The 8,664-nt window shown below is 40.9% G+C and overlaps 1 long non-coding RNA gene across 1 annotated transcript in view; it reads right to left on the minus strand.

Annotated features, from left to right (window-relative positions):
* Nucleotides 1–435: 435 nt before the first annotated feature.
* LOC116697137 (uncharacterized) overlaps nucleotides 436–8,664 on the minus strand; it is a 19,717-nt gene continuing 11,488 nt past the window's right edge. The window contains exons 2-3 of the long non-coding RNA XR_004333931.1: nucleotides 7,782–7,787; nucleotides 436–447 (exon numbers count right to left, since the gene is read on the minus strand). This is a non-coding gene — a long non-coding RNA (uncharacterized LOC116697137). The remainder of the gene's footprint in view (nucleotides 448–7,781; nucleotides 7,788–8,664) is intronic.

Raw genomic sequence — 8,664 nt, forward strand, 5'->3', positions numbered from 1 at the left:
AAATACCGTAGACTCAGCAATAGCGTAATTTTGACATAGTAGGGGCAGGACTATGTAAGTATTATTTATATAGCTTTCTTTTCTTTTTTTGTTCTTCAATTTTGTCTTTTTGTGTTTTTATCTGATTTTGTTTTCCTTATCTCTTTTACAGTACGTAGATTGTTCGGGGTAGAAATGAGATCAGGGGGTTGAAGCGACATTTCAGATTTTGGATTTCATTATAGATTTATTTCACGTATTTATTTGTTTCATTCCAGTTTCTAAACAATGACGGCTTTTCTGCATTGAGTATCTTTTACTTTTAACACTTTACATTTTCACAATGCAAGACTATTTTTACAGGGGGGTTTTAGTGCTTTTACGTAGGTAAAGGATCTGAATACTCCTTCCACCACTGCACTGGAGATGAAGCTTATCCCATTGTCTGGTCAAATATCTAATTCTCACCTCACAATAGATTTGTATATCCTATCTGTCATAAACCACAGACTACAGACTGTAGTTTGAATAAATCACAAAACACACACACACTCTCTCTCACACTCACACACACACACACACACACACACACATATCCCAAGGTTTACCAGCCTCATAAATCAAGTCCTAAGGAGGACACTGGTTTGCTTTAGCCATTACTGTTGGGCAGTATCTTCTACTAAATTAGCTAATATTAGCAGCCCTTTTTTTTGCAAATGTGTGTGTGTGTATCTGACCGCTAACCTAATAGAAGTCTGTATAACCCTGCTGGCGGAGAACATGCGGCAGCAGGGCTAATAGAAAGATAATGAGTCCGTCCATACTCACGCCTCTATTAAATCTCCCCTTAATACTCTCTCCGTGGAACGGCGGGTGTATTAGAGCCCGCTCCTCCTTTATGACTGCTGCAGCGTTATGAGTTATGAAAAGTGAACCGTCAATGAATATTCATGGTCCGGCGGAGCTAAATACTTCTCACAAAGAGTTTGTGTTTACAGCCAGAATTAAAGGTGTTTCCCAGACCGAGCGCATGCAGGAGTGGAAGTGGAAATGTGTGGGAATGTAAGATTAAACTAGACTTGAAAACAATACAATAACACAACACAGGATTTTTGGCAACGGGCTTGGGGTATCAACCCAAAGCTTCACAGATACCAGCGTTTTTTACATGTTTTGACTTGTTTTACCACAGATCCTGCATATATTCCTGCATATATTTTACATCGTTGTTGATCACATTCCAAAACATGCTGTCATGCAAGAGTTGTTTAATCATTTTTTCCCACCTTCCAGGCAGCCTTTGTTTTCCTTCGTTTTGGAATTGTTTAAATCTACAGAGCCCCGAAGGGGAAAAAAAGTAGCTGTCCTACTGGGGACAAACACCAATCTCAAGAGCTCGAGTTTCAAGGTCAAGGTGATTTTTTTCCTCCCTTTTTCATGGAGGAAAAAACCAAAACAAATTTTTTTTTTTTTCTTAGTTTCCCCGCCCCTACAAAACAAAGTCAAGATCTCGCAAAAGTGTTTGTCCCAGTACATGTTTTTTTTAATTTTAATTTATTTATTAATTTAATGTTTTATTATTGTTTAAAAAAAAATTAAAAATTCTCCATGTCAAACTCAAAATCCTGCAAAAATGTTTGTCCCAGTGCATGTTTTTTTTTTTAAATTAAATTAATTTATTGTTATTAATGTTTTTTTAAATTAAAATTATTTTTGTATCCATGTCAAACTCAAGATCTTGCAAAACAACATCAAAATCATCAAAAAAATTTTAAGATTTCTTTCCCCTCCATGTCACCTACACCGTATACATCAGCTATTGGGCGATTTTAAAACTTGGCAGTCGATCCCAGTGACTGTATCTGATTTCATTTGGTAATTTGCGATATTATATTTTTTAGGGTTGTTGTTATCATAACCACGGAAAGATACTTTTGTCCTATTGGCTGGCAGGTTTCAATTTCAACTCGAGACACCATAAACGACAGCTCAATCACCTTAAAATGCGCTCAAGGACCTTGGAAAATGAAGCTGCTCTGCTGAAACAACACCAAACGTCCCATGATCATATCACAAGTGTCGCAAATCCAGCATGGTTAGTCGGACGCTATACGAAGCGATTGAAAGAAGATGAAATTCCACGCAGCTGACCTCCCATGCTATATGCTATTACTGTATTCTGACAGCTAAATAGTCGCTAAATGGCTGTTATCTCTCTTAAAACCAAAATACAAATACAACTGTCCCTGGGACAATGCCTTTCACCATGGACAGAGGACCTACGTCCACATTTGACACATGCACTATCAGCAAGGCACACAAGAAAACACACACACACATACACACACACACACACTCGCACACACAATATGACCGCGTGGCTGATTGAATTATGGGCAGTGTCAGTTGGGTGATTCCTGCGTGTGCATCACGGTGGATGTCAGTGGGTGGATCCTTTGCATGTCGCGTTCGATCAGGGCCTTGACTTAAAAAAGCCGTAATAGTTTTTGCTTAATTGTTAAGATTAGATGAATTTGTTTCTGGATCATCACAGATTTTGACCCAATGAGCTGACTGATGCAATAAAATTTGAATACAACCCTCAAATGTCAATGAAAGTGGTAATCATTCATTTTTATTTTATCATATAAACATATAAATATATATATATATATATATAAAGAGTTTTATTAAGTGGAATGAATGAAGGAATGTGTGGATAATTTGTTTTGATTAAAACTAGTTAAATTTTTAATGATACGACAATAAAGGCATTCTATTCTTTTGTATTATCATGCATACATTACTACATTATTTTTCCAATTAATTTGCAACAATGTATCCACATGAGATTTTGTTATATAAATACTTCATTCACAGTTTATCTGATTATATTTCAAGATGTAATTGCCCATCTGCTAACATAGGATGGCATTAACTATACATTTTAAAGTTATACAGCCATATTGTGTAGTGTTTGTGTGTGTGTGTGTGTGTGTGTGTCATGGTTGCATGGTTGGTTTTCCCGCCTGTAACAATCTGGCCCACCCTGATATGTTTCACCTGCTCCTGAGCCCTCGTGTCCACCTGTCCCTTGTTTCACCCTCGTTAACCTTGCGTATTTAGTCTCTGCGTTGTTCCTGTCTGTTGTCAGATCATTGTGTGTATGTGTCCACCCCCTTTGTCTCAGTGTTCCAGTTTATTTTGATTCCTGGTCTTTTGGTTCCTCAACATTGTTTGGAACTTTTATCACATGCTTACTTCAAGACTCTTTTTGTTGGAACCCCTTTCATTTATTACATCTTTGAACACAACACTGCTCTGTTGTCTCTGCATTCCGCCACATCTCTAAATCAAGACTGTGTGTGTTTGTGTGTGTGTGTGTGTGTGCGCGCGTGCGAGATAGAAAAAGAGTGTTATATATGAATGTGAATTAGATATTTGACCAGACAATGGGATAAGCTGCATCTCCAGAAGTGACCCGAATAAACCCTGGGTGCAAGACATTATAAAGGTTGTGTGTGTGTGTGTGTGTGTCATCATTGGAAGTACTTTAAAAAACAATTCAGTGCAATTTAAATTTCTTTGCATTGAAAGGAAATGTGGTTATTTGTTTATTTTTCATCCCGATATCTTCACTGGTTTCAGTTTGCCTTGCAACGTCTGGCAACTCCTTCTTTTATTGTTGTGCACAAGACCAAATAAAAACCTTAAACCTTGAGAAGAAAAGTGAGCAAGATTCATATCCAGTATATATACCCGATAATTAAAACAAACAGCTGCTTGGAGGAGGAAAGGACATTTAGAAAAGTCAAACATGTAAAGTCTAGGGGCATTTTTAAGTTTTTTTTGCATATAACCTGATGCCCATGTGTTTCATATGAAAAGGTCCAGAACAAACTCCGCTTTCTGCATAGTGACGCCCCAAATAGTTTTCAGACCCATGTATAAAGAGATAATTTGGCCCTAAAGCTAAATCTCTGAAATTGTTTTGGTGCTTAAGATGAGTTCAAAAAAAAAAAAGTCTTGGGTTCACAAAAGCTTCTTACTTTAATATGAATAAAATAGTAAGTTAAATGTCTAAAATGAAATCTTGTAATATTGATTTTTGAGTTGGAGTGCCGTCAAGCGTGGCTTGGACTTGCCGGTGGGTCTTTTGTCCTCAGAGGGTTAAAAAGACAGAGGCATGCCAAAAAGCAACCCAGCCTAAATCCTAACCACTCACCGTTACATTAAAGTCTCAAACTAAATAGCAGCAACTAACAAATAACCTTGTACTGACTCGAGCTGTGTTCACTTCCCCTGCGGTGCTTCTGAGTAATACCACATTGTGGATTCTTCTTGTCCAAGCTTCAGATTTTGTAAATCGAAATAATGCACACACAAAATCCCAGTTAATGGATTTGTCACTCCGTTCACAACACCTTGGAGAGAGGCGATGTGGCTTTTGTCCGACGTCTGATTCTTCAGCGTTGCATTACATCACATATTCACACAATCTGCATCGCACTTTCCGTCTCTTTTCAAACTCACACATATGGACGCATGAATATAAACCCCACAGGGGGAAAAGCATACACATATACACAAAGTAAGTTATTTAGATGTGTGGAAGGGAGGGTAATGTGATTTCACCTCTAATACCCAGGTAGAGACACATTGTCCCTGCCAGTGCTGTCCCTTTACATGTAAAAACAGGAGAGGAGGCACATATGAATGACAATGCGACGTGTGTCAGCGCAGGCTGACTTATTGGGGATGTATAGTGCAGGCCAGGCCAGCTTTATTCACTTCGCTGTGTTATTTACCCCTTTTTTCTATTACCAGTGCATTTTTATTGCAGATGGAAATGGGAAAGATGTAATTGCCTACCAGGTATCTGCTTGCATTATCAGGCCTAGGATGGCATTAACTATAAATAGATAAAGGACATTATGCAGCCATATTGTGTGGTTTGTTTGTGTGTGCGTGTGTGTGTGTGTGTGTATGTGTGTGTGAGAGGTGTGGGTTGGTGGGTGGACGATAGGGCCAACGAGGGTTTTAGAAAGTGTGTGTGTGTGTCAGAGAGAGTGTGTGTTATGTGATTTATTCAAACTACACAGCCTGTGGTTTATGACAGATAGGATATACAAATCTATTGTGAGGTTAGAATTAGATATTTGACCAGACAATGGGATAAGCTTCATCTACAGAAGTGACCCGAATAAACCCTGGGTGTATAAGGACATTGTATAGGTTGTGTGTGTGTGTGTGTGAGTGTGTGTCATCATTGGAAGTGCGTTAGAAAATAATTCATAGTGCAATTTAAGTTTCTGTGCATTAAAAGGAAATGTGTGGCATGTGCAAAACTGCATCGTTCATGCAAGATCAGCAGAGAGTGTGACAGTAGAAAGCCAATGCCTCCTTTCTGTCTGTCTGTCTGTCTGTCTGCCTGCCTGTCTGTATGTCTTTCTGCCTGCCTGTCTGCCTGTCTGTCTGCTTGCTTCAGTCTGGTTCTGTGGGCACAGACAAAGTCAAACTGCTGCTCGCACATATTTGGGCGGCTATTTAATTAAAAGTGGATTACAAGAGTGTTGGGTAAACAAAGATCAGATTAACAAATAGGCCGTCGCTGCTTTCCCATTTGCTAATGCAAATTTGACTTGACGATGGGATTGGTCGTGCAGAAGAACGGCTCCACCACTCCGACGGAATATTAAGACCCGGTCTGGAGCTCAAGTTAAGTTGGGACGGCTCGCAGAAGTTGGCTAAGCCCCCATCCTTATGCCCTGTGTGTGTGTGTGTGTGTGTGGGTGTGTGTGTGTGTGTGTGTGTGTAAAGAGATGGGTGTGTTGTCTTTCAAGACACTAGTCCTCATTTCTTGTCTCCAAGGTGTGGTTCTTGATTTGAATGATGCAGTTAATGCAGCAGATGATAAACTACATTCGTGCGGTTTTGTAAATGTTTTTATATCAAACCGGAAAAAATATTCAAACACGAGACAGGCTGCAGACACCACATTTCATTTGGTTTCTGTCCAAACATTTCTGATTCAGTATTGAAATGTCTGGTTCTGCACTATGTGTGGGTAGACACAACAGTCTCTTAAAAAACACACAGTACACACACACACACACACACACACACACAAAGTAGATCATTGCAGTGACTTAAATGTAAAGAAATCTAAACTTTTTCCTTATTTTGCAGAGGAACCCATACAACCCTCAAGGATCCCTTGAACTGCCTTCAGGACGGCCAGCACTCCAGGCCCGAGTCCATCATTTCACCTCCCTTTTCTCAGTCCAGTTTGTATTGTTTTGTATTTTCCATCGGGATTTTGGCTTAATGCCTAAAACCAGGTAGGGAATGAGTCCTAGTTTATATCTTGGGTTCTTGTTTCTGAGTGAGTGGACAAAGGAGCGGGAGATTGGTCGGAGAATCGGAGCAGCGGGTGCGGTATTACATTCAATTTATCACACCATTGTGACAATAGAGAGCTGAGCCGGAAGGCAAAGCTCTCGATCTACTGGTCAGTGTTTGTTGCTAAAGGAGCCATTTGAGGTGGTTCGGGCACCTGGTGAGGATGCCTCCTGGGCGCCTCCCTAGGGAGGTGTTCCAGGCACGTCCAGCTAGGAGGAGGCCTTGGGGAAGACCCAGGACTAGGTGGGGTGATTATATCTCCAACCTGACCTGGGAACACCTCGGGATCCACCAGTCGGAGCTGGTTGATGTGGCTCGAGAAAGGGAAGTTTCGGGTCCCCTGCTGGAGCTGCTCCCCATTGTCCGGATAGGAATATGTGTTGATTTGCCAAAACTTCAACTGCTACCAACCCCTCACACCGGAAGCTTCATTTGGGACAATTCTATCACTTTGCCTTGTCAAAACGCCCCTCAGGCTGAATACTAATTCCACTTCCTTGACTTGTATTGGCAGGCCCAAAACATGGCTGTCATCCTAACCTCAATCATCAAACCTAAGCCAAAACACAAGTCTATGTTTGGTGGAGCCTGATGAGGGCCATGTGCAGTCTGGCAGGAAGCTCTGCAGGCAGGCAGGCTTTGTTCAGGGCAACAGAGTCATGTTTGCTCAACCCACTGTACATATCTGGAAAACAAAACAAAACATGACCTAATTGCGATTTACATTGAGCGTGACGATTGCATTGTCAACTCATCGCATGCTGAACGCCCTGTACAAACAGAAGGGGTTATCTAGGTACAGTAGCCAGGATGCGCCAATTCTGGGAATGAATGTGATAATTCTGCTATTCTTGACAACTTACGTGTCTAATCTCACAATGTTCTGCAGACATTCTGTCTTGACATTCTTTGTAAGTCTGTAAGAATGTCTTGACACGCGTTATACATGCGTATAGCCCAGAAGCCTCGTTAGTGGCTCTATGAGGTCTGGATCAACACTGGCTGGCTCAACTGTGATACAACGGGTGGCAGTAGCTCAGTCTGGAGGGAGTTGGGTTGGAAACTGGAAAGTTGCTGGTTCAACTCCCCATATGGACCAAGGTATGGTGGTGGCCTGGTGGCTGGAAAGATGCCAGTTCATCTCCTGGGCACTTGAGCAAGGCACCAAACCCCCAACTGCTCTGGGAACCTTTCCATGGGCATCCCCTATTCTGACATTTCTCCATTTGGTGCATGTATAGGTACTGCACATGTGTAGAATAATAGTGAGCGTATATTGTAATTTCCCCTTGTGGGATTATGAAGTATACATCATTATTATTTTTTGTATTATTATTATTATTATTATTACATTTCCAGGATGATTGCTTCACATTCAGGCACTGCTGGATGTCTCTCACCTTCCGCTCTCTGTGTCTTTCCCTTGTTAAACACCATTTTTCTTAGGAAAAAGGCAAGCTACATGCAAAAAAATGGCAAATTTGGAAGAAAAGATTGGATCATGCAGCAAGGCAGGCCTGCTTGGTTCTTCTGGGGAATGATGGTAAAGAGTGAAGTTCATATTTTCCCAATAAACTGTTTTCCTGAGCCTGGCATTTGGGTTTGTTCTGTCCTGCCAGTAACAGTAAAGATTCACAAAGTATATCTCTACAGCATTTACTCTCTAACTGGAACGTTTTAGGACCGATTGGAGTGCATGTACAAAATACACAGGGTGATACACGTTTAACCATGTATCAAGCATTTTTTCTTTTTTTTATTTGTGCGCATTTTGTCTCATAATGGCAATGCTAACAGGCTAATGTTAAGTAAGTATTCAATTCAATTTAATTTACAGTATCAATTCATAACAAGAGTTATCTCGAGAAACTTAGTCCACACTGTAGTATACAAAGACCCAACAATTCCAGTAATTCCTCCATGACCCAGAGCTTGGTAGGCGGTGTCTGACGGGGTCGGTTGGGGTCGTAATAAAGAGTGGCAATAACAGTCACAATAAAAGATAATGGAACAGTGACTAGAAATAGTAGTTTGTAGTAGTTCATGGCATAGCAGGGCACTGCAGGACGTTTCAGGGCACCTCAGAGCGTAGCAGGATGTAACAGGGCATCGCAGGACGTGTAGCAGGACCACGGCAACAGCTGCAACCATGCTTTTGGAGCCTCCCTAGTGAAGACAAGGAGACATGCTAGAAAAAGAACATAAGGACTCCAGGGAATAACTCCTCAGAGCAAGGTTAGTGACAGGCATTTCTGGGACATGATGCACACAAATGGAAAGATA

The sequence above is a fragment of the Etheostoma spectabile genome, chromosome 10 (assembly GCF_008692095.1).
Source record: "Etheostoma spectabile isolate EspeVRDwgs_2016 chromosome 10, UIUC_Espe_1.0, whole genome shotgun sequence".
NCBI lineage: Eukaryota > Metazoa > Chordata > Actinopteri > Perciformes > Percidae > Etheostoma > Etheostoma spectabile.